The 23,097-nt window shown below is 37.8% G+C and overlaps 1 protein-coding gene across 1 annotated transcript in view; it reads right to left on the minus strand.

The window, feature by feature from the left end:
• The window catches only part of disp1 (dispatched homolog 1 (Drosophila)), a 65,015-nt gene that overhangs the window by 36,252 nt on the left and 5,666 nt on the right, over positions 1-23,097 (minus strand). Inside the window, exon 2 of the mRNA XM_055232418.1 lies at positions 18,800-19,111. The gene's annotated coding sequence lies outside the window, so the exon portion shown is untranslated. The remainder of the gene's footprint in view (positions 1-18,799; positions 19,112-23,097) is intronic.

Genomic DNA, 23,097 nt, shown 5'->3' on the forward strand with positions numbered 1-23,097 from the left:
CAGTAATAACCTAGGACTAATAAGGTGACTTTATTGCATTTGTTTTTGTCATTTGATGAGAAATGGCTCAAAGCTTGTTCTAGTGATTGATTTAATTACAAAGTCTGAGGAGACAAGACAAGGAACACAAGATCCAGTCTGTCGAATTTCTTCTCAACAGATCAAGATGAGTTCTATACTGTACATACTGTTTCAGTCTCACGCACAACTTAAACATGCACACCACATGAATCCTCCAGTTAGGTATTCCGGACCAACTGTTTTCGATGCCAGTACTTTTAATGATACTTGCTTTTTGATACCGGTTTCCAAACTGTTCTTTTGTATTTTTTAAATGCACTGTAAATTAATGGCCAATATTATTTAACTTGGCACACTCCATATGTTAATCACTCTGAACTGAGTTCTACACATGATCAATCTGGGATGGCTCTCCCTGAAAGTGATCAGAAAACACGGAACATCATGACAATTAGTTGAATCTGATTGGTCAAAGCGTCACAACAGCAGAACAAGATGAAAAATCTAACTTTGGCTGTATCCAGGTGAGAGAAAAGCACATCTTCCCTGTCCACAAATGCACAAAGCACTCACCTTCTGCATGCTTTTTGCAAACAGAATATTCTGTATTGACGCTAAAAGGCTGACGTACGTATGTTGGTGTCACCATGTTTGTTTTGGTTTGCTTGAGCATTTCGCCTTTAGTTCTGTACAAACCTCTCTGCTCTGTAATTGGTGAATTATGTTATGACTATGTTAATTCATATTTTAAAACAAAGTTCTAGACAATACGATCTCCAGTTATAACTCAAAACAAATGCATGTAAGTTCAGTTATGTTTCCTAAGTATACGGCACTTTTGATCAAAAGGGAGAACTTAGGAGCACATGCTCTTTGTTTCAATAAGTATACGCTTTTACTACACGGTTATTACACATACACATTCCACACTGGATGTATTAACTACAGCACATTTATTTGTGAATTACGCAAGCACCTGTGCCTCAGCTAAATAAATCAGTGCAGTGTATGTATTGGCGTGGGCATTTAAAACTAAGGAATCAAAAGTTGGCACCAAACAAAGTCTTTCGGTTCCAGTACTTACCAAACCTTTTCGGTCGGTTCCTGCTTGGAAACAAGTTTTGGTGCCTGGCCCTAGTTATGAGTATGTTTAAATAACTTTATGGTCTGTTCCGTTGGGCCATCGTAGCACGCCAAACCAAAAATGCCCAACTAACTACTTTGCTACAAATTTAGTCACTGCTCCTGACCAGGATCCTGGCTCCGATTTGTGCCCATGGAATTGCAACCTCTTGTGTGGCACTGAAGGATGGGTCAAATGCTGGGTAAAACTGGAATTGTTATGCATAATTAGAATATCACGTATGAAGTAAAAAATTACAAAAGGGTGTCTGAGGTAATCCTTTACTGCAATTACAGTGCATTTTTGTCTTATACTATGATACCAAGTCTTGCGGGCATGTTTTAGCACATTCCTGATGGATGATGATGAAACATATAATCTAATATCGTTATCAGAAGGATAAGACAAAATCTTTGTTGTTTTGTTCAATATCACCCACCCGTATTTGACACTACATTTTCTTCTTAAAACAAACTGTTGTCACTGCATAGAGAGAGCTGTGCCTACCATACCAGTACAATTATTAGTTGACTAAAAAATAAAGTTCGACCACCAAAATAGCATATTGTCAAAATGATTAGCTCACAATTACGTTTTAATCACCATATCGCCCGGCCCTAATTATACTTGCCTAATATGCTGCAAGTTTGCCCCAGCCCAAGATCAACAGGAGTTCACGTGTGGTGTTTTGAATGTATTAGGAGCAGCATGCTTTGGCCTTATGTTGTCAGAGGAGAGAGAGATTGACCCGCACAGAGAAGCTAAAGAAGGAGCCACATCAAAGACCTAAACTGTACCAGGAGGGTCTAGGGGCCCCCATGATGATTGCACACAACTCATCAAACTGACAGCAGGAGCAGGGAGGGGTCTGCAGTAACATGAGCAGACACAAATAAGAGTAGACATGATTATTCAGAACAATTTAAGTCTTTTTAATTAGGCTTCATTAGGAAATATTTGGCAAACATTTGCAACAATTGTTCAGTTAGGGACCCCCAGACTATGGAAGCTCAGCAGGGACATGCAGTCAAGATGTCCCCAAAAGTTATATGCTTTCAAGGAATAGTTGTGTATGACTTTTGTCTCTCTCTCTGTGCAACTAATTGAAGTGTGTTATGATTACAATGTCTTATATAATGCTTATTTGGACACTTGAAGTCACACCCACATTTACACTTAGGCAAGGTAGGTGAAGTGTCTTGCCTAAGGACACAATCAAATTAAAGTTGTTACTGTTCAAATGCAGTTGACAATTCATCTCTCTTTATCTCTACCAGAAAAGTTACATAGTGTGCCTTTAACATAAATTTGGAAAAAAAAGCTTGAGGTTTTTTGTTTTTTTGTTTTTTTACCATTTCCTTCCTTTTTGGATTCCGGGACTTTCTGGCCCACAGACAATGAACCACCAAATTATTTTCTTCTTTTTTACACACAAGATTCTAAAGCCTCAAACAGCTGCTGAAGAAAAGCTGGGAAAGTGCAAACCGCAGCAGTAAAGTACTGGTCCTGTACGTTTAACATGAGCCACATAGCTGTTATTTGAAATCACATTAACAGTGATCTAATAGTGGAGCAGGATTCTAATGGCCCGGGACATTTATGTAGAGAGGTAATTTTAGAAGCCCTCAGAGCATTGCAGCTTACTCAGTGTCCAACCCCAGCCAACATGAAGATTGATGTTTTAACATGGACTTATAGCCTGTTTTAACCTGCTGTAAAATCATCCAACCAATTTATAGTTATTTTTATGCATGATCAGTTAGGGGTGGGTAACACTGACAAAGATGTATTCTTGTAATTAATGAGAAATGTGCTATAATATCCTTGTGAATGGACAAAATCAAGTAACAGTCAAATACTAAATGGACTGCACAATTTAAAGTACTTTTGACTGAATATGTTTAGTTTTACTACTTATTTTCCATGGAAATTTACTTCTTTGCCCAAATTTGTACACACTATGGCATTAAACATATTTATCCCCATGGAAACAAGCAGGTGATGCCACTCAGTCAAATTATAAGTCAGATCTGCCATACTGTGGATCATTCCATGTAAAGCAATAACGTATCCACAGAGACAAGCAAGTTTCTGTTGTTTTTATAATTTTTTTATGAAATGGTTGGGCAGCTTTTTGACATATGTTCTGCAGTACCTGTACAGTACCTTTGATATTAGAGTTAACAATATATTACCCTCCTTTATTTACTTTATCCGTATGATCTTTGTGACTTGTTAAAGATATGGGAACAGAGGGAGTTGACTAAAGTGTGATAATTAGAACTCAGAGTGTGCTATGTAACTGAAGGAATAGGGAATAAAAACCAGGAGCTCTGTGGTGGTATTGCTAACATTGCTATAAGCTTCTGTGGCTGCCTTCAGAGTCCAGAGAAACTCAATCTGTTTGACGCCTCTGCAGTGAGGACAGACAGATCCCACCCGATTAGCCTCCTGTCGTCTGCCCACTGCAACCAGAGGAGTTGAACATAGCCTAATTCAGACCTGATTACTTTGGAGTACTTTTATATTAGGGCTGAACAATTTTGGCGATGTCTTGACCAGTTTTGCAATTATTTAAACATATCTAAGAGCTTAATAGTACACTATGTAACTTTTCTGATTGAGGGCCCACCACCTGCTTGTCTCCTCCATGTTATTGCTTTGCCAGAAAATGACACTGTATGTCTTTAAACTTAGCTGTCTTTGTGGAGACAGGTCAAATCTGTGGTATAAATAGTATGAATGTATGCTATTCCAGATATTTTTGACCAATGAAAACACATGTAATTGAATAAATACAAGATAGATATGTTTAATGCCATACTGTCAAACATTTCAGCATAAGAAATAACATCTCCATTGGGACACAAGGTATTAGAAAAAATAGTGTACCTTTAACCACAAGTGACATTAATGAGAATCACATTCATCTGTAGAGATCTAAACAAGGATGGCAGTTTTCAGATGAGAGCAGATATCCGACTTTAGACAGCTCTACCTGCATAGTAACTGTGACCACTGAATTAAACAGTTTGATTCAATTGCGATCAATGTTTCAGCCCAGTTCAATGATATAACATTCAACTTTCTGCTCAATATTTGGTGTGGAAGTTAGGGATGGGATAATTAAAAAGATGGAAAGGTTTGGACATTTTCTATAATTGTGATAATCACCAACAGAGATAATGCCCATTCTATCACCAGAGTATGCAGAAAGAAGAAAAAAAAAAAAAAAAAAAAAAAAAAAAAAAAAAAAAAAAATATATATATATATATATATATATATATATATATATATATATATATATATATATATATATATTTTTTTTTTTTTTTTTTTTTTTTTTTTTTTTTCCCCCCGGATAATCTCTTCTAGATCATTGCTGTTTTCACTCAAAGTACAAAACTATAACTATTGTTAAAATATGAAACCTGTTCATAATATCAAAATTATAATTATTCATATTCATTGCACTTTTAAACTGCACTAACTTTAATAATTATCATGATATGACCGTTAATCGCAGTTGTTTCAATATTTCAATATCATCCCATGCCTAGTGGTAATACAGTAACTAAGAGTGTGTCAATGTTACTTATAAAAAGCTATTCCCAGTAAGATTTATATAGACGATTACATTTATAATTGTGTAAACAGAAAGAACAAGCCTTAACCTCAACCATTAGCCACACTGAACGGTGTAGAATATATTTGTTACAATGGCAGGAGGTGAACCACTGACCTTAGGAGATCAAAGGGCCGCCATATTCTTATGTAAGGGCATGTTGCATCCAGACGATCTATACGTCTGTTTCCCATCATCTGATTTGAAAGATAGAAAGAGATAAAAGTGATTGATGGACAGATGACGCGCAGCTGTAGTTGGACGCAGCTTTTGTCTGACATTTTTGTAAGAGGTGCTGACGGGCCTGTGGAAAGTGAGAATGACGCAAACATTAAGGTCACAGTGTTTAACAGGTGTACCAGCCACAGGCGAAATACATATGTATTATTGGGTAATAACTCCAGAGACAAAACTAAATGAAAGCCAGAAGCATTCCTATTTCACCTCTGTACATCATGTATCTGCATCCAAGTCCAGACAACTATTCACCTTACACGCAAAGTTTTAAATGTCACAGTCAGCTTTCAAAATCTAATTTTTACCATAGAATATTTTTTAAAAACTGTGCAAGGGATAATTGTGTAAAAATCAACAAACCAAATCTTACTGAATTTAAAGGCTTTAAGTGCAATGCAATACAATGCCACCTATATATATAAAAATAATTACTGATGAGACAAAAATTAGAGCTACATAGTTATATCACTTTATTTATATCACTTTTTTGTTAGCCATTACAGGTGCACTATGCAACATTTTTCATCAGAGGGTCCACTAGCTGCATGTCTCTATGGAAATTGTATTGCTTTGCCTGAAATGTTCCACAGTTTGGGATTGAACTTATCTCGCATTTATTCATTTACAGGTGTTTTGCTTAAAAATATCTTGAAAAACATGCATAGGCTCATTTGCTGTAAGTGGGGTCGCCTCTCCACATATTTGACCTGTAACTTAGCCTGGAAGCATGACCTACTTGTCTCTATGGAGATATAAAAGTTTAGAGCCATGCTGTGTAACATTTCTAGCAATGCAATAACATCTACATCAACCATAAATGTTACATTAAACTACTACTGTTTTGTTGCACTGCTCTGCTCCTCTTTTAAATTGTTTATATGGGACGTCCTAGAAACACAAGGGGTAAATGGGGGTGGGAGGGGCGTAGACAGAGAGAATGCTGGTGTGCAGGTGGAGAGCTCTTCTACAGTGGAGGCGTCTTACACACAGCTGCAGTGCTGGAGCAGCCACAGGGGGCGCCATCTGGAGCACATGTGTGTTTGCTTTGTGCTTTGATGGAGTGTTAATGTTTGCAGAGGATGAAACAAGCTTTTGGTAACAATAAACAAAGGACTTTTTATATCTGTAGTCCTCCTACTCTACTGTACGGTTCTGAGAGATGGACTAGTTTTAATTCATAGGGGAATGGCAAAATAATATAATAATATTTGGATAGGGCAAATACCTGGGTAATACCTGGATGAGAAAAAATGAACTTGCTTAGAACTGAATATCTTGTATATTTCAAAAAGCAGACTCTGACACCACTATAATTATTGTGTCTATTAGAAGAAACCAGAAAGGCAGCTTGTTTATTGAACTGACCATCAATTTAGCTTATCAGTTGTATGTAAAAAATGTATTTAATTAATATATCAAATTAGCCTGGATAGCCGTCATGACTTTTTCTATACACTTTTCATTCTTTTTTTGGCATACTAGATTCTATAAACCTTGTGACAAAACAATTCAATGCATACCAATGTAGTTTGACTGTAAAAACAAAAAAATGAAGAGCCAATAACATAATATGCATTTTTCATAGCAAAGAGACTGCTTTCTAGAATGCCTGAAAATGGACAGAGCCTTGGCAGTTTGCAGTGTTATACCATGCAACAAATACTGAAACTGCCCATTTTTCTTTTGTTTACTTTAATAAAACTGTGCTCCATTTTGACTGGAACCAAATGTTGCAGCTCGAGTGGCCACGACATTGTCCGAGAATTGATTTATTTTGTGTCTTTAGGTCTGTAAACAATAAGGTCGATACAGAAAAGCCCATTGTTCAATTTGAGATTTGATATAGACTTTCGACTGCGTGCCACATGTTGTTTAGTTATTTGCGGCTGTTACATCTGTTCAGAATCAGATACTGGCCTCAAATGTGTTTTGTGGTGACTCTCTGTGATTCTTTGTGGTTGCATTTGAATGAAAAACACAGCAACAGATATTAAGCGATAGAAAAGTCGCAAATAAAACAAGAGGAAACAGGAAATCAGTGAAAATCCTATAGAGTCACTGTTGTTCTGAATTGGCTGCTCATCTGCTTGAGATAAGGCACACAGAAGCCACATTTTGCACCTTTATGGCCTTGAATGACCAAACAGCTGCCTGTATATGTGAGGAGCTTCATAACTACAGATAAACGACATAGTTTCCAGCACCAATATCAATACAGATGCTACTTCTGAGCAGGCCTTTTTAGATAAACTCGATTCAAAATAAACATCAGTGCCAAAACTTTTCCAAAATGAAGCGAACAGACGATAGACTGCATCAAGAAGTGGACTAAGGGAGTGCGACGTCACCCATAGCGTTCAGCTCCAGTCAAATGAAGCTAATTGAGGCTAGCAGTTATAGGGGCGAATTTGGAGATTTCCGGCCGCGAGTATCATAGCAATCAAAGAGCTAATGTGGTGTGAAGCTGTTGAAGGTAACACCCCTGCTAAACGCCTGCCCCTGCTAAACCAGGAGTGTGAGCGCATAGCAACTGTCAATCAAACCTGTTGCTAACGTTAGCTGGAGCGACCTCGGGGAAAAAAAGGCACCTCATTTGTCTGTTATTAATGTTCATATCTTGATTTATGGACACAATAGCGAAATAAAAACATCAGGATCATGTAGAGCGGGTTAATAAAAACATGTTAAGACCAAATGACGAGCCTTACAGCAGCAGTTACAGAGAGAGGGGCGACAGTTTTCTAATGTAATGTGAATTGGAGCCAGAGCCGATGGAGCCAGAAGCACTCCCATAATCACTTCCTATTTGGAACACGCCTATATCAAATTTATGTAGTAATATAATATTGTCTTCACCCCAGAAAATAGCTCCCCTCTTGCTGCTCATAGCCTTCTCATCTACAGTATGCTATACTCCAGCCAACTTCTTGTCGTCCTTTATTTATGTAAGGAAAAGGCCCAATACTCAATACTGATTTTGATAGCGGAATGATCATTAAAAAACACAAAATAAGAGCAATTTATTTCATATTACCAAGTGATCTTATTAGTTTTGGTACAGGATATAGGAAAGGTCCAACTTAGTCCTTAGTATGCATTCTTTTAGTATAAATACCTGATCAAACGAGTGTCTATTTTTTTTTTACAATAGCGAATAATATGTAGATATGTATTGTTTTAAGCACCATAAAACTCATCCAGCCCAGGTCAGGAGAAGGTGGTCTGGAGACATAGTTAGTACAGGGCTGCTGATGTATCCATTCAGGCCTGTGCTCAGTGACAGGAGGATGCGATCTCACACTAACTCTCTCCTCTCCAAGGCCGTCCTGTCCTCACCCACAGAGGCCTCGGCAGAAATGTCACACGCAGATGCCATTTTCAGGCTTCATCTCAGGGTTTCTTCAGACTAATCCATCATACACTCCATGTCTTTACCAACAGGGTCACCTAGAGCGTTTTCAGTTTTATGCAGTTATGATTTGTCTTTGTCTTTCTTATTCTGTTAAGCACTTTGAATTAGTTTGTGTACGAATTCTGCTATACAAATAAACTTGCCTTGCCTTGTCTCCATGGAGATGAGTTATCAAAATCAGGTGTTTATAATGTCAAAAACATACCTTGACAAACATGCTCACTGTGAGCGGGGTCGTCTTTCCATAGATCTGACATGTAACTTGACCTGGTGACATCACGTAGAGGTTGATTCATAGTGTGGATTAGCTCCACGAAAGACAAACAGGTGTCAGACGCTCCTCCAGAAAAGTTACATCAGAAAGTAGTGACGGTGTAATCCCTCATTTGTCCAGGAGTGGTGCAGTGTAGATTAGGTCATCAAATGAAATGAAAATGGCTTCTGGATGGGAGCCGAAATGTCTTGATTGCAAAAACAGTGTCCAGATGACTACCGTTGAAACATTCTCTATCGAAAAGTCAGGTTGATGAAAAGTAGGCCGAGTAAGCATTGAAAGCTGCCTAATGGCTTTTCTGTCAGAACACGGGATAATGTTTTTATTCTAAATACATGTACCATTACAATCCTACTAAATCGTGATGAAATCAAAATCTTGAAGCTGTTTGGACTTTTAACCTTTTAAGGAATGTCATTACAGAGTGTGTGAGTGAGAAGTGCAGACGTTTTGAGCAAAGTAAGCCTTTCCAAACTGAATATTAACAGCATTTACAGTCTTATAAAATGAAGCCATCTGGTCCTGCATGTATTTGTTGATGGAATTTATGTGCCACTCAGAAAGTCCTTCAGTTTTATGGCCTTGTCCCTGCCTGAGCAGTGGGCAGACTGGTGCGCTGAGCAAACATAGCCCTTGGCACGTCCCCACTCTGAAACAAAAGACTCAGTGCCAAAGTAAATGCACTGACTTCATCTTGGCTCTTCTCACTTGGGACAAAGGCCTTCTGAGAGAAGCAACACAGAAACAAGTTTAAAGGAGAGATTTCTGCATTATATAATTATATATTATAATATAATTATATAATATATTTCTTAAAGAGGATCTGCCACTTGTTTCTCTTCATAGAGATGTTATTGGTTTGCTGGTGTTCCACGTATAGCATTAACTGTTCTATCTCCATGGAGACAAGCAGGTGATGATGTAAGCTCTGTGGAGAGGTGAGCCAGTGAAAAAAGCATGTTGATAAAGTAGTATTGAGCAACAGATTCACCTGTAATTGTATAAACTCAATGTTGTTCCATTCCATACTGTGAGCATTCCTGGCAAAGCATTAACATCTTAAAGAAGGCAGACAGATGGCAGACCCTCCAACAAAAAGGTTACATATTACACCTTTAAATCACTTTTTGCGGAATTTGCATTTTATTGCCGTTTTACTTTTACTTGAACACTTTTTTCTTACTATTTTTGTATTGAAAAAACTTAACATATTTGTGTTTGTTGCCCTAACATGAAATTAATTGTAAAATAAATAAAAATAACTAATTTAAAATAAACTGATACCAGATTTATGTCCTGTTAAGTTCCTTTGCTGGAAAATGTAGTGTGAATTTCTTATTATTATTTGTAGCTATGAGCAGTTTGCACTTCAACAAATATGTGTAGTTCTATAAATACCACCATAATGTAGTTGGGAGTTTGTAAGTGCGCATGTTTTTGAGAATATGGGATGCTCCCAATGGAGAGGTGTGTGCCAACAGGACGGGCTGCGGGTGAGACCGTCTGCAGCTGCTAAAAACCACACGCACTTGAACACACCACACACAACACAGATACTTTACATACTAGGACTATGATGTTGCATATCTTGCCACCAATCTCACATCATAATAATAGTTTTTGATTTTAACATTAATTACAATTTACATGTATTATATATTATATTAACTGTTTTAAACTTAGTAAAAGTGAGAAAGCACCCCAATCAAACAACACTAGCATTAGGGCTACCTCTCAGTTTTAAAAAGAACATCTTGATATGGCAGAGCAGTCAAATTGCACTAAAATACACACAGGGCCGACATCAGTACTAATATTTATTGTGTCCACTCAAAAACAAATTACCATCAAGAATGCAGGTAATAAGATAATATAATTAGGGATGCACCAATCAAATTTTTTTCAGTTCCAATACCGTTATCGATACTTTAACTTTAATTATCTATCGATGCCCAATATTAACTGATACCAGTGTAGGGTTGGAAAAAGGCACTTATTTTCTTAAAACACAGTCAAGAGATCCAACTGTGTTATGCAATTGTTAAAAAAAAACAAAAACAAAATAACTACAAAACAGCTTCGTATGAATAAAAGTTCAAACATTATGAGACGTTATAGGCCAAAATCAGCCTGTAAATGGTCTTATTAAATCCAATTAAAGGCCCGACCAGGATATCGGCTTGACTGATATCATTGAACTGATATCCGATCCAGCAAATGTTTCAGTATCGGTACACCAGTACTGCTATCGGTGCATCCTTAAATATAATAGTGGCTGTTGTTGGCTGGTTTGACATTATGTAGTGCTGTTTGGTAAACGCTTGAAGCAAAACGGAGAATTGCATTACATATTGGCATTCCTTTTGTGAGTATTATTTGTGACTGAAAAAGCTGAGTTGTAGGAAGAGATGAGGGATGAATAAATCAACTTGTATGACTTGAAGCGTAGAGTAAGCTCTATTAAGGATGACAAAAAAGACAAGTTATCCATTCTGTTGCCACATTTGCGCATGGTCCACAACATTTTCCCAAACCTGTTTCTCTGAATAAATCCCCATAAGAACCATTACTTCTTTCTACTGTTTTATACCCTCACCTAGGTCTCATAAAATCTTGGAAAAGTTTGCGCATTAAATAAATATAAAAATGAGATTGTGGGCCAAAATTAAAGGTGGGAAAGTGAATGCGTAAGTTTCCTGTGGTTATAATGACACTTTTTCACTGCTCTTCTGGGAAAGACATTGCACAAGAGCTCCGAGCGGATGCAGGCTATAGGGGCTGCACCATGTCTCAGGATTTCTGCTGGAGGATCTAGTCTGAGGTCATCATAATTCACACACAATGGTAAAAATAAAACCAATCCACTTGCATTACCAGAACACAACCCAGGGAGGAGAAAGTGGAGAGGAAGGAATAATAGTTGGTTAGTGTAAAACGTAGGAAAAATATAAGTCAGAATCTTGATTTAGAAAGGTTTAGTCCTGTTTTGTATCTGCTATAGTAAGTAAATCAAAGATGCTGTACCAATTTTTACTAAAAACATGAAAATCAAACCTTATTACTCACTTTCCTAACTCATTCCCGGCATCCTAATTATTCACTGCGATGAGTTCATGAGCTCTTTTCAAAACTTTCAGAGGACATGCTTATAAACTCATCACTGTGAATTAAGATGTGTTAGGAAAATGAGGAATAACTTCGGGCCACTGTTTTTCCACGTTGTTAAGTAAAAATCAGGTTTTAGGTGTAAAAACTTTGTGAATCACTACATATGCATTAGTATTGGATTGGCGGCCCCTGGGCACTGTCCTTCATAGCCTCTTGTATTTGTAGTGTCTTGCGTGGGAAGGACTGGGGGGCATAGGGTCAGGTGTTGAGTGTCTGTGAGAGGAGCAGCAGAGCGTAATGGAAACGCAGTGAGAAAGCTGCGGCGCTGACACCCGCGGGCGCCATGATAAATGTGTGCTTTGACAAACACAGCAGCGCTCTTACACACAAACACAGATGGTCAGGATACTACTACTACAACGACCTACTACTACGATTGTGGGACAAAAAAATGTTCTCTCGCTACAAACTACTACTACTGCTACTACAGCTACAGCTTCTACTGCTACTATTACTACCACCAACTACTACTACCATTGTGGGACAAATAAATGTTCTCTTACTACAAACTAATACTACTACTGCTACAGCTATTATGTCTACAGCTACTACTCCTACTACCTACTACTACTCCTCCTCATCCTACTACTACTACTACTGCTACTGCAGCTACAGCTACTACTGCTACTATTACTACCACCTACTACTACTACTACTACTACCATTGTGGGACAAATAAATATTCTTTTACTACAAACTACTATTACTGCTGGTACTGCTACTGCTACTACTTCTACTACTTCTACTACCACCACAAATTAATGTTCTCTCACTACAAACTACTACTACTGCTATTACAGCTACAGTTACTACAGCTACTATAACTATCACCTACTACTACTACCATTGTGGGACAAATAAATATTCTCTTACAACAAACTACTGGTATTACATCTACAGCTACTACTGCTACTTCTACTGCTACTACTACTGCTACTACTACTACTACTACCATTGTGGGACAAATAAATTTTAAATAATAAATAGCTACTACTACTACTACTACTACTACTACTACTACTACTACTACTACTACTACTACTACTACTACTACTACTACTACTACTACTACTACTACTACTACTACTACTACTACTACTACTACTACTACTACCATTGTGGGACAAATAAATTTTAAATAATAAATAGCTACTACTGCTACTGCTACTGCTACTACTACTACTACTTCTACTAGTACTACTGATGTCCAGACAAGACAGACATGGGAGTGTGGTCAAAATCGGAATCAAGCATTTTCCTTAGTATTAAAATTGAATTTGAAATTTTTGGATTGTAGTATTTTCGCAGCAATTTGGAGTATTTAGTTGTATTTTAGTTAATTCTATAGTAATATAGTAATTTTATAATTTAAATTTTATGCTAACCCTAACTTTGACTTTAGGAATTTAGATATCCAGCATCATCTAAGTGGAAATTTACACCAAAAAAATTATTTCAAATGTGCTTTCGAAATTGTGTGTGACGAGCCATGCAGCAATAATCCAATGGACAATAGCCAAATAAAATGTAAATGTCCACTCGCAAAAATAGGCAGTTTTGAATTCACTCTAGGTATGCAGGCAAAAGGGATATTTTCAGTCTTTACAAAATTACCCGTATAGGAAGCCCTTTCTGTTGTGTAAATAAACCAAATCTAAAACACAAAGCCAAGTTTACTGTTACCATCTGAGATACCACCTAATACTACTACTGTACCATGGGTGTTTTTAATGTACAGATGGCATGTTGGAACAATAGTGGCGCCCCTTTCAGCTTCCTGCATCATGGAGCTGAAGCCTGACCACCAAAAACAAACTGTACATCAAACGGAAAGTGATACAGCAGAGAGAGAGAGAAAGCGAGAGAAAGAGAGGGGCAGAGAGAGAGAAAGAAAGACAGGTGTGAGGAAGCATGGGGCAGGTAGAGTTCAGGTGTGCATGGGGCAATGAGGCGGAGTGAAAAACATGTTCTATCTGTACCCCATCCTTCACAGCCGACACATGAGGGTCTGGGAGATGAAGCCAGCTATAAGAGACACAATATACAAACACTTATAGCTTACATTTGGTGCTTAAGACCCTACCATGTAACTTTCTAATAAAATAAATTAATAAAAGCATGTTTTTTGTACCTGTTTTGCACCGAAAAAACCATAAGAAAACATATATAATGCTAACTGCAAAACTCATTTAGTATGCGTGGTACGGTTTGTGCATAGTATTATACAGTTTTCCACAGTAAGCATGTTAGCATATAGCTTGTGTCTAAACACCTGTTTGCAATTTTACACTTTCTCACCCATATGTGAGAAAACTACATTATTATGGCCCTAATGGCAGGTTCAACTTTTTGGCAGCAGAAAGCGCGACAGCAAAGACAATTCTGAAAAGCTGGAACACGGCTGACTTTTCTTGCGCTTTATAAGTCATCTGTATATGTCCATAAATATTTATAAACACTATAAAATTTGTCTAAAAGCAAACGAGAGGGAACAAAAACTCCCCTCCCTGGAAATGACTGGGCCCTGGTGCCGGTCTGGCGTTAATCTCACCATTATTAAAATTCAGAAGGAAATGATTCTTGACAGCCTTATGGAATTACATCATGGTTTGGGTCATCGGGTCCTCTCCTGCGGCATGATGGGAGGAGCAGAGGTGAGCCGGAGCTAGCTCATCCAGTCCTGCAGCGTCTCAAGTCAAAAGCAGCAAAGTGAGAACAAGTAAAGGTGACAGTCTATTCATAACTGAGAGGTTTGAGGATCCAAAGGACAAAGGTGATATTACAGTGAACGTATTATAACTAATTGGTCCTAAAAGCTGAAATATTGAGACAAATACAGGGCAAAACCTGTACAACTGTGTAAAAACATATAAGAGTTACTAACATTTCAGCTGTAAGTCTAATCTTTTGGTCAGATAAACTGTATGTTTCTGTTGCATAGTGGTTCAGCCTAGCCTACTTCATTACAGTTTGTAAAATGTCTCTCCACAATCTCCGCCCCTGGCCACTGTTCATTGTTGTGTGCCTTTAAGTTTAATAAATAAATTAATATTTTGAAACTGCATTAAGTAGTATATGACATAAAGATAGACCAATATATCAGCTGATATTTAGACTTTTTAGTGTAACAGCTATTGGCCTTAAATCTCCAGCACAGGCTGATATCTTGTTTTGGTCGATCTGCTGCCTAAAAATCACGCAAAGCTTTATATTAACCGTTTAATATGAAGCAATAGCTGCACAAAACATGACTACACAGCTCTCTTAAAAGGCTTAGGGGGTAGTAAATTTAAAGTAAATAATTTGGGGAAAATAATCAAATCAAATAATCAATCGGTATCGGCATCAGCCATGAAAAAAAACAACAACAAAAAAACATCGATGGATCGCTAACGTGACACATCATTTAATACTAGCTAGGCAGGATATCTTGCCGTTTTATTGTTCTTTGCCTGAGTATCATATTATCTGTGTATTTGTTTTTTGTTGACTTTTTATGTGAAGCTCTTTGGGCAGCCGAAGTTGTTTTTAACTGTGCTATATAATTGGAAATTGAAACATACTGGTTTGGTTGACTAGGGCGAATAATATATGCAACTTGAAAGATTCAGATTTTGCTGCTTTTATTAATAATTCTAATATGACCATGAACTGTCATAATATGTAGTTTTGTTATAGTCTGATGAAGAAAAGAGGTAATCTTAGGTTCATTTGACCCACACGGTCAAACTTACAATTTAAATTATTCATTTGTGCCATAGTTAAATGAATGCAGAGTAAGTACAAAGGCCACCCTGTCACTGCACCATGTCCAGTCCAAGACTTGTTGTTAACGTTTTCCATATTGTGAGGTGATTTCATTCACACAGAGCCAAAAACATTTATCCAATACACGCAGTAATAGCACTTTTCCGTTTCCATGCTAAATTACATATAATTACACGAGCACCTGAAGTCTCTATCCACTGAGCCAAAATACAGTGCTAATCGTTTCAGACAGTCCTATATCAGGATTTAATAAAACTGGAAACTCAAACCATATCAAACTTCACATGCTTCATATATCATTGCACAATGAATGAGTTTTATTCAGGTCCTCCAGCTCCAAATCCAAACCTAATTTAACATAACAGAAATCTTCCTTAGTAGAAATAATAACTCTCAACACTGTATTTCAAATCACAAAATATTTTAAAATGATCATATCCTTTTGCCATCCCATTTGATACAGTGAATTAACTGAACCATGATAAAAAAAAAAACTCACTGATTTACCCTTAGAAGCAATGTAAATGATCAATATTTATATACAAATACTAGTCTATATCACAAAAGAAACAGGAGCTTAATAGATCACAATTACTAGACCACAAATGCCTGTCTCCATTAAAATACCTTGAAAGTAATGAAATTTTCACCACATTTAACAGTCCCCAGAGGAGACTTTATTTGGTCAACCACAAATATTTATTCAGCAGGTCCTGTATTTCTCATTAGTAGAAAACAGACTGGGCATCTCCTTGACTAATGCACTGCTATAGAACACAAATGAAAAAAATCAAACTGTAAGCCTGTCACAACAGCAAATTTTGAAGCAAGAAATATACTGCTATAAACGATAATACTGAAACTACTTTATCCAGCTGACACAATAATGCCAGATGATCCCAGTAAACCAGTTTTAAATAGACAGTATCATTAAAATGACTTCTATGGTCAATAATTAGCTATAGAGGTCACTTATTCAACATTTTATAGCTCAAATCTTAACTTATTACAACTGACATACCCCAAATCATCCCACTTTTACAAAGAAAATGTACACAAGATAAATATTGAGCCCCAAAATATATTGTTCCCGCTATAGTATGTATCGATGTATCGCCTATCAAATTCAAGATAAAAAATCTCAATGAAAACTTAACGAAGATTCTAAGGAGCAACTATAGCAACTAAAACAGGACTAAAACAGGACTAAAACAGGACTAAAGCAGGACTAAAGCAGGACTAAAACAGGACTAAAACAGGACTAAAGCAGGACTAAAGCCGGACTAAAGCAGGACTAAAACAGGACTAAAGCAGGACTAAAGCAGTACTAAAACAGGACTAAAGCAGTACTAAAACAGGACTAAAGCAGGACTAAAGCAGAACTAAAACAGGACTAAAGCAGGACTAAAGCAGGACTAAAACAGGACTAAAGCAGGACTAAAGCAGTACTAAAACAGGACTAAAACAGGACTAAAGCAGGACTAAAGCAGTACTAAAACAGGACTAAAACAGGACTAAAGCAGGACTAAAGCAGTACTAAAACAGGACTAAAGCAGGACTAAAGCAGAACTAAAACAGGACTAAAGCAGGACTAAAGCAGGACTAAAACAGGACTAAAACAGGACTAAAGCAGGACCTAAGCAAAACAAAGCAATACCTAAAAAAAACAAAACTGGGACCAAACCAGATCTGAACCAGGCCTACAACAGAACTGAACCAGGAATAAATAATCATGTTGGCCCTCTTGGCTCTGTACATGCTTCCCTTGGGTGATGTTTTTAGAAAGCACAATGCTGCATTTCATTGTTGCAGATGATATTCAAATATATCTGTCACTGACGCCAAACACAGCCAGACCACAATCAGAGCTCTGCAGGACTGTCTGAGGGATGTGAGAATCAAAATAAAACAGATTGTGATGTTTGGCCAAACTAACCCACTGCTTGGGAGAGACAATGTGATGGTCCTCTGTCCTCTTATTGTCGCTCTGCAGATGAATCTTGCATTGACTGTCGATTCCATGTTCAAACTGGACAAACACATTAGCTTTGTCATAAAGTTCAGCTTCTTTCAGTGGAGGCTACTTGCTAAAGTAAAGCCCTACCTTTCAAAGGAGGATTTTGAAAAAGCAATCCACGCATTTGTAATGCTGTGTCTGGATTATTGTAATTCTTTGTATAAGGGGCTGGACCAGGACTCACTGGAGCACTTATAGAATGTCCAGAATGCTGCAGCACATCTGCGGACAAAAACTAAGAGATAAGAGCACATCAGGCCTGTGCTGTGGAACCTGCACTGGTTCCTATTTCATATCGGGTGCAATTCAAAATGTAACTGTGTTTAAATGTCTGCACTCTATGGGTCCCCTTTATTTGAGCATGTTTCTACAGACCTATACTCCACTCAGAGCTCTGAGGTCAGCTGACCAGCTCCTGTTGCTGTGCCCAAAGCCAGACTCAAGACCAGAGGAGACAGAGTCTTTTCTGTGGCAGTGCCAAGACTATGAAACAGCCTCCCTCTGCCTGTCAGATCCTCTCAGTTTAACACAGTTTAAGACTAGACTGAAAACCTCTTCACCCTGACATTTAATACTAGCTAGAAGGGATATCTTGGTAAACTTGTATTGAATTGAAACAAGGACTTCAGATTAATTCGATTAATTGACAACTAAGTGAGGACTAAATCCAGACAAACCTTAGCTTCACTTTGAAGTAATGCGATATTTAAATGATAAAACTCCCCCGTGAAACACTAAATATAGAGTATCAAAAGTATCTGTACCACAGTCACAAACCATGGGGTGTAGCTAAATTCAAAACAGCTACAAGGGTTGCCAGATTTTCAGAGCACAACAAGCGACCAAGCCTTTGAAAGAAAAGCCCAAAACAAGTGACCCGAGTCCCACCAAATTAAAATTTAAAAAAGCAACTTGAGGTTAGACGTTAAGCATGTTCAGTATTTCATTAAAAACATGTAACATAACTGACATCTTTAAAATGGTTGTATTTCAGTTATTTCTGGATCCATTAAATGAAAAATGTACTGTCTAAAGAGCAAAACCAAAAAGCACAACCCAAGACGTTCAAAATGAGCAACTATGGCAGCTATGGAAACATCTTGTCATTCAAAATCATATTAGAGCATTCTTCTTAACTAAATTTTGCACTTACCGGCCAGTTGTTCAAAGTCTGATCTTATGACGGTGTATGGGTATGTCCACTCTTGATCCTGGGGAAGTCCATATTTAGGCCCATAGTTGCTGCGTGGCCTCACATGCACCAGAATTCTCCTTTCTCCACAGCGCTGCCATTGTGGTGGGGGGCTGATAAATATTTACTCTTCCCAGCTTGGCAGAGAGACGAGAGGGAGGGGAGAGGGACGCATTGTGGCAGAGGCTGGATCCTGGGTATAAAGCCCGCAATACACTTCCAGAGCCGAGCCTGTGGGACGTCCAGACAGAGGATGCCCCGAGGATGAGGAGGCTGAGGGAGAAGAAAGAGCTTTAGAAAAGATGAGTGGAGAGGCGCTGTTTACACACAAGACCCCCAGCGGAACTCAGCCACAATAGAGCAAAGAGGGCCCACAACATCACACAAGCAGGGGTAACTAAAGACACTCTGCTATAATCAATACACATCTCCCCGGACTTTCGCTTTCAAATTAAATGGTCTTGCGTTGGCGGGTATGTGTCTTAACCGGGAATACAATTCATTAAACACTGAAGAGTCTTTGATGTTCTATAATGCTAAATAAGATTAATTTGAAATGGTTTATGTAACACAGCATGGGAGGGCATCTGAATAAGAAGCAGTTGTAGCAATCACTATAACCAAAATCACTATAACCAAAATCTAATCTAACAAAAGATCTGTTTGGAAGATTTAATCAACAAGGCATATTCTTGAATTAGATATTGTCACATAAATATATTGAAAGTGTTAAACAGGAACTAATGCAGTAACTCCTAGCATGATTTACCAGCCATTTTATTACAAAAATGATGCAATTCAACACAGTTATCTACTATTAAGTAACTGCATCTAAGAACAAAAAGAAACAAAAATGTACAATAAAAAACATAGCCTCTCTGACCATGTTTACAAAAATGTAACTGAGTCAGTGTACATTATGAAACAAATCAGTAAAAAAAATAAAAATAAATTATATATTCTTAATCCTTGTGATCTCAACGTTCAGGTCAGATCTCCGGTGCCGGCCGCCCCAGCCCCCTCCTCACACTGCTCCAATTAGCGGTCAAAGAGAAGAGAATGGAGAATGAAAATACAATTGGGCTAGCTTCAACACATACCGACATGCAAATCCCTTCAGCCAAGTGTCAAAGCTAAATGCTAATGTGGAGGAACCTACAGCCTGATCAAGGACACTTCTAACCTCAGCTCCTACAACAACAAACACAGAAGACAAAATTATTTACCTAAACACAGGGCTCTTGTTGTACTTTGGCACTGGCACTGGACGAAATTGGCTATTCGAGTGAGTCATGAACTTGGATGAATTGTTAATCGGATGGAAGGAAGTTCATCATGCAGATTAGGGTCCGGGAGATGTGCAAATGTGACTAGTGTTTGTATTCAATGATCTAAGCAGGAAATGAGCAGTGCAATTAGCATAACAAGAGTACAATTGGATTGAATCACTATTATAAAAGGTAATGTTACTGAAAACAATATGTGGATACTTCATTTGTTGATACTTGCATTCAGATGACATCACAGGATTAGCATTTATGTTATGAGAACTTTGAATTCTAAATAAGGTGGAATCTGGCATATGGGAGAGGTTTTCTTGGTTTATTTAAGGTCAGTTTAATTTAGTTTTGTATAGCCCAAAATCACAACAACATTTCGTCGCCTCGCAGAGCTTAACAAAATTTAACCAGCAGAAAGAAAATTAAATCATAGTCAATAACAGAAGGTGATTAAGTAACGTTCACAGTTTTTAGTTGATATTTCTGCAATTATGGGGTCCATCCACATGAAGGACTAAACTCTGACAAAACTTAACTTCACCTCAAAGTAATGCAATATTTAAATGGTAAAACTCTCCTGTGAAAAACTACATATAGTGTATCAAAAGTAGCTGTACCACAGTTACAAACCATGGGGCGTAGCTAAATTCAGGACAGCTATCAAGTTTGCCAGATTTGAACCAAACGACCAAGCCTTTGAAAGAAAAGCCCAAAACAAGCAACCTGAGTTCCACCAAATAAGATAGAGAAGACGTGTTAAAAAAAAAAAAACATAATTGATGCCTTTCATATGGTTGAATTTCAGTTATTTCTAGATACATTAAAATGAAAAATAGCAATAGCGTTGAACGGAGTGTAATTATTTTCTTACAGCGGAACCAAAACCAGTATGTATAATGTTTATTTACTGTTAAAATTTTTCTTAGACAAAGTGATGTGCACACCTACAGGTATAATACTGGCTTGTACCCTAAATCTAAAAAAATATTACACCTTGAGCTTTCTGCTACGTTAAAAATGATAAAAAGCTATACATTTGTTTTTCTATCCAGACACCTCCAAAATGTTAAAACTCGGTTGTTGTGTGTGCCATGTTAATATCTTGGTTCATTTACCCAACGGAAAACCGCCATAAATCCAGAAAATAGACTATTACATTGTGCATTATTCCCTAATAGGATCCTGGCAGCGTCATGGCCTGCAGCTGAGCTCTGATGGCATTTACTCCACCTGCATCTTGTTAGCAGCAGAGTTTTGTTTTCTTAACGCCTCCTCATGCTAAGAAACACAACAGATTATTAAAATCAACAAATCATAAAATCTAAAACAAAGACATCATCTCGAACATCTCGTGGCAGCTGAGGACTTTTAATGGACCACAACCCCAGCGCGTGCCAATATGAGCTTATGCAAGATGAAACGTCCCACTGCAGCTAAGATAAACACTGCCTGGACAGCCCTGGGGTGCAAGCAGCACCCATTTACAGCATCAAAGTTAACAAGTGTCTGAGCCCAAACATAGAGCCATAATCAGGGCCAGCGCATGTTAGACAGTCAACACAGCTGCTCGGATCTGACTCAGAGAAGGAGAGACATGAGGACGAATCACGGAAAACCAGACCCCCAGCTGATTTCCTGGACCAGCAGGACCAGCTCTTGTCCTGGTTTGGTCCTAGTTTGAGCCCAGTTTAGTCCTGCATGAGAGCTCACGAAGATAACGCTATGCTGACCAGATGATCCTCCTTCACACGCACGCACTGATACACACTATAAAAACTGTAAACACACACATTTAAGGGCTCTCCCTCTTTCCTGTCTGGAGGGCCCATAGCTACGCTGTTCACTTTTGCCTAGCTACGCTGTGGCTTTACCTATGTGAGTTGTAATACATTCCATACCTTCTGACTTTACATTTCAGTTTCATGGTCCTCTTTGATGCTTACACCAGATACTACAGTCCCATTCTAGTCCTGATTCAGGTGTAGTCAAAATGTTGATGGTGTGTGGAAATGTGAATCCTAAATTAAGCCTATTCACCATTTAAAGAAAGTCAGACCTTGCTCATTGACAATGTGCCCATATTGTAGATCAGTAGTAGTAGTAGATACATGTTTCTACTTAACATGAGTTACTCTGGGTCAATGACCAGCCCAATTTTTACTTTTTACAATAAGAGTCAGATTGAAAAAAAAAACACAACAGTTTGTTATTAAGTAACATACAGGTTTGTATAAAGTAGCTTCGTATGTTCGGCAGCTGCCAGGATGGATCCAAGATTCTACCATCACTGGAATCGTCATGGCAAAGCCTATTCACAAAACTGAGCATGCCCTGAGCACTTAATTCCTTTTGGCATTAGTTGTGACTGTACTAAGTGTTTATATTCTGTAAAAGAGTAATGTGATGCCAAGAAATAAGCAAGTAGCTAGCAATAAGGTTCACAGCTCTGTACTAGTGTGACACAAAACACTGTAATCTTCCATGTGTTTGTCTTTAATGCTATGGTACAGTCAAGTGCTAGTGTTTTTGTCCCAGAGTAGTTTTTATTACCAGAGAATACCAGTCAAATCTTTCAGAACCTATAATAACCAGGTGAGCAGTAGATACCATGAATCACTACATAACATACAGTGATATCTTGCGTCGTTTTGCCAGATTACAGCTAAGTCTTGCTATAAACTCTGTTATATGAGTTTATATAATGAAGTCAGCATGTTTCTGTTGTGAGCACATACTTTGGATAATGTCTGGTATTCATGACTCGATGGTGAGCTTTATGTTTGAAGGATTAAAGAGAAACAGGTGAAAATGTGCACTGTAAAACAGCACTATCAGATATACAAAAAGATGTGTCTGTACTAAATAATATGCTTTACATTTTTTTAAACCTAGTAAACCTGGTCCAGTTTTGTTATGTATTGGCTAGCTGGCATAGTCGCTATATAGGAACTTAGGCTTTTGCTTTGATATAGAAACATA

The sequence above is a fragment of the Periophthalmus magnuspinnatus genome, chromosome 24, assembly GCF_009829125.3.
Source record: "Periophthalmus magnuspinnatus isolate fPerMag1 chromosome 24, fPerMag1.2.pri, whole genome shotgun sequence".
Lineage (NCBI taxonomy): Eukaryota > Metazoa > Chordata > Actinopteri > Gobiiformes > Gobiidae > Periophthalmus > Periophthalmus magnuspinnatus.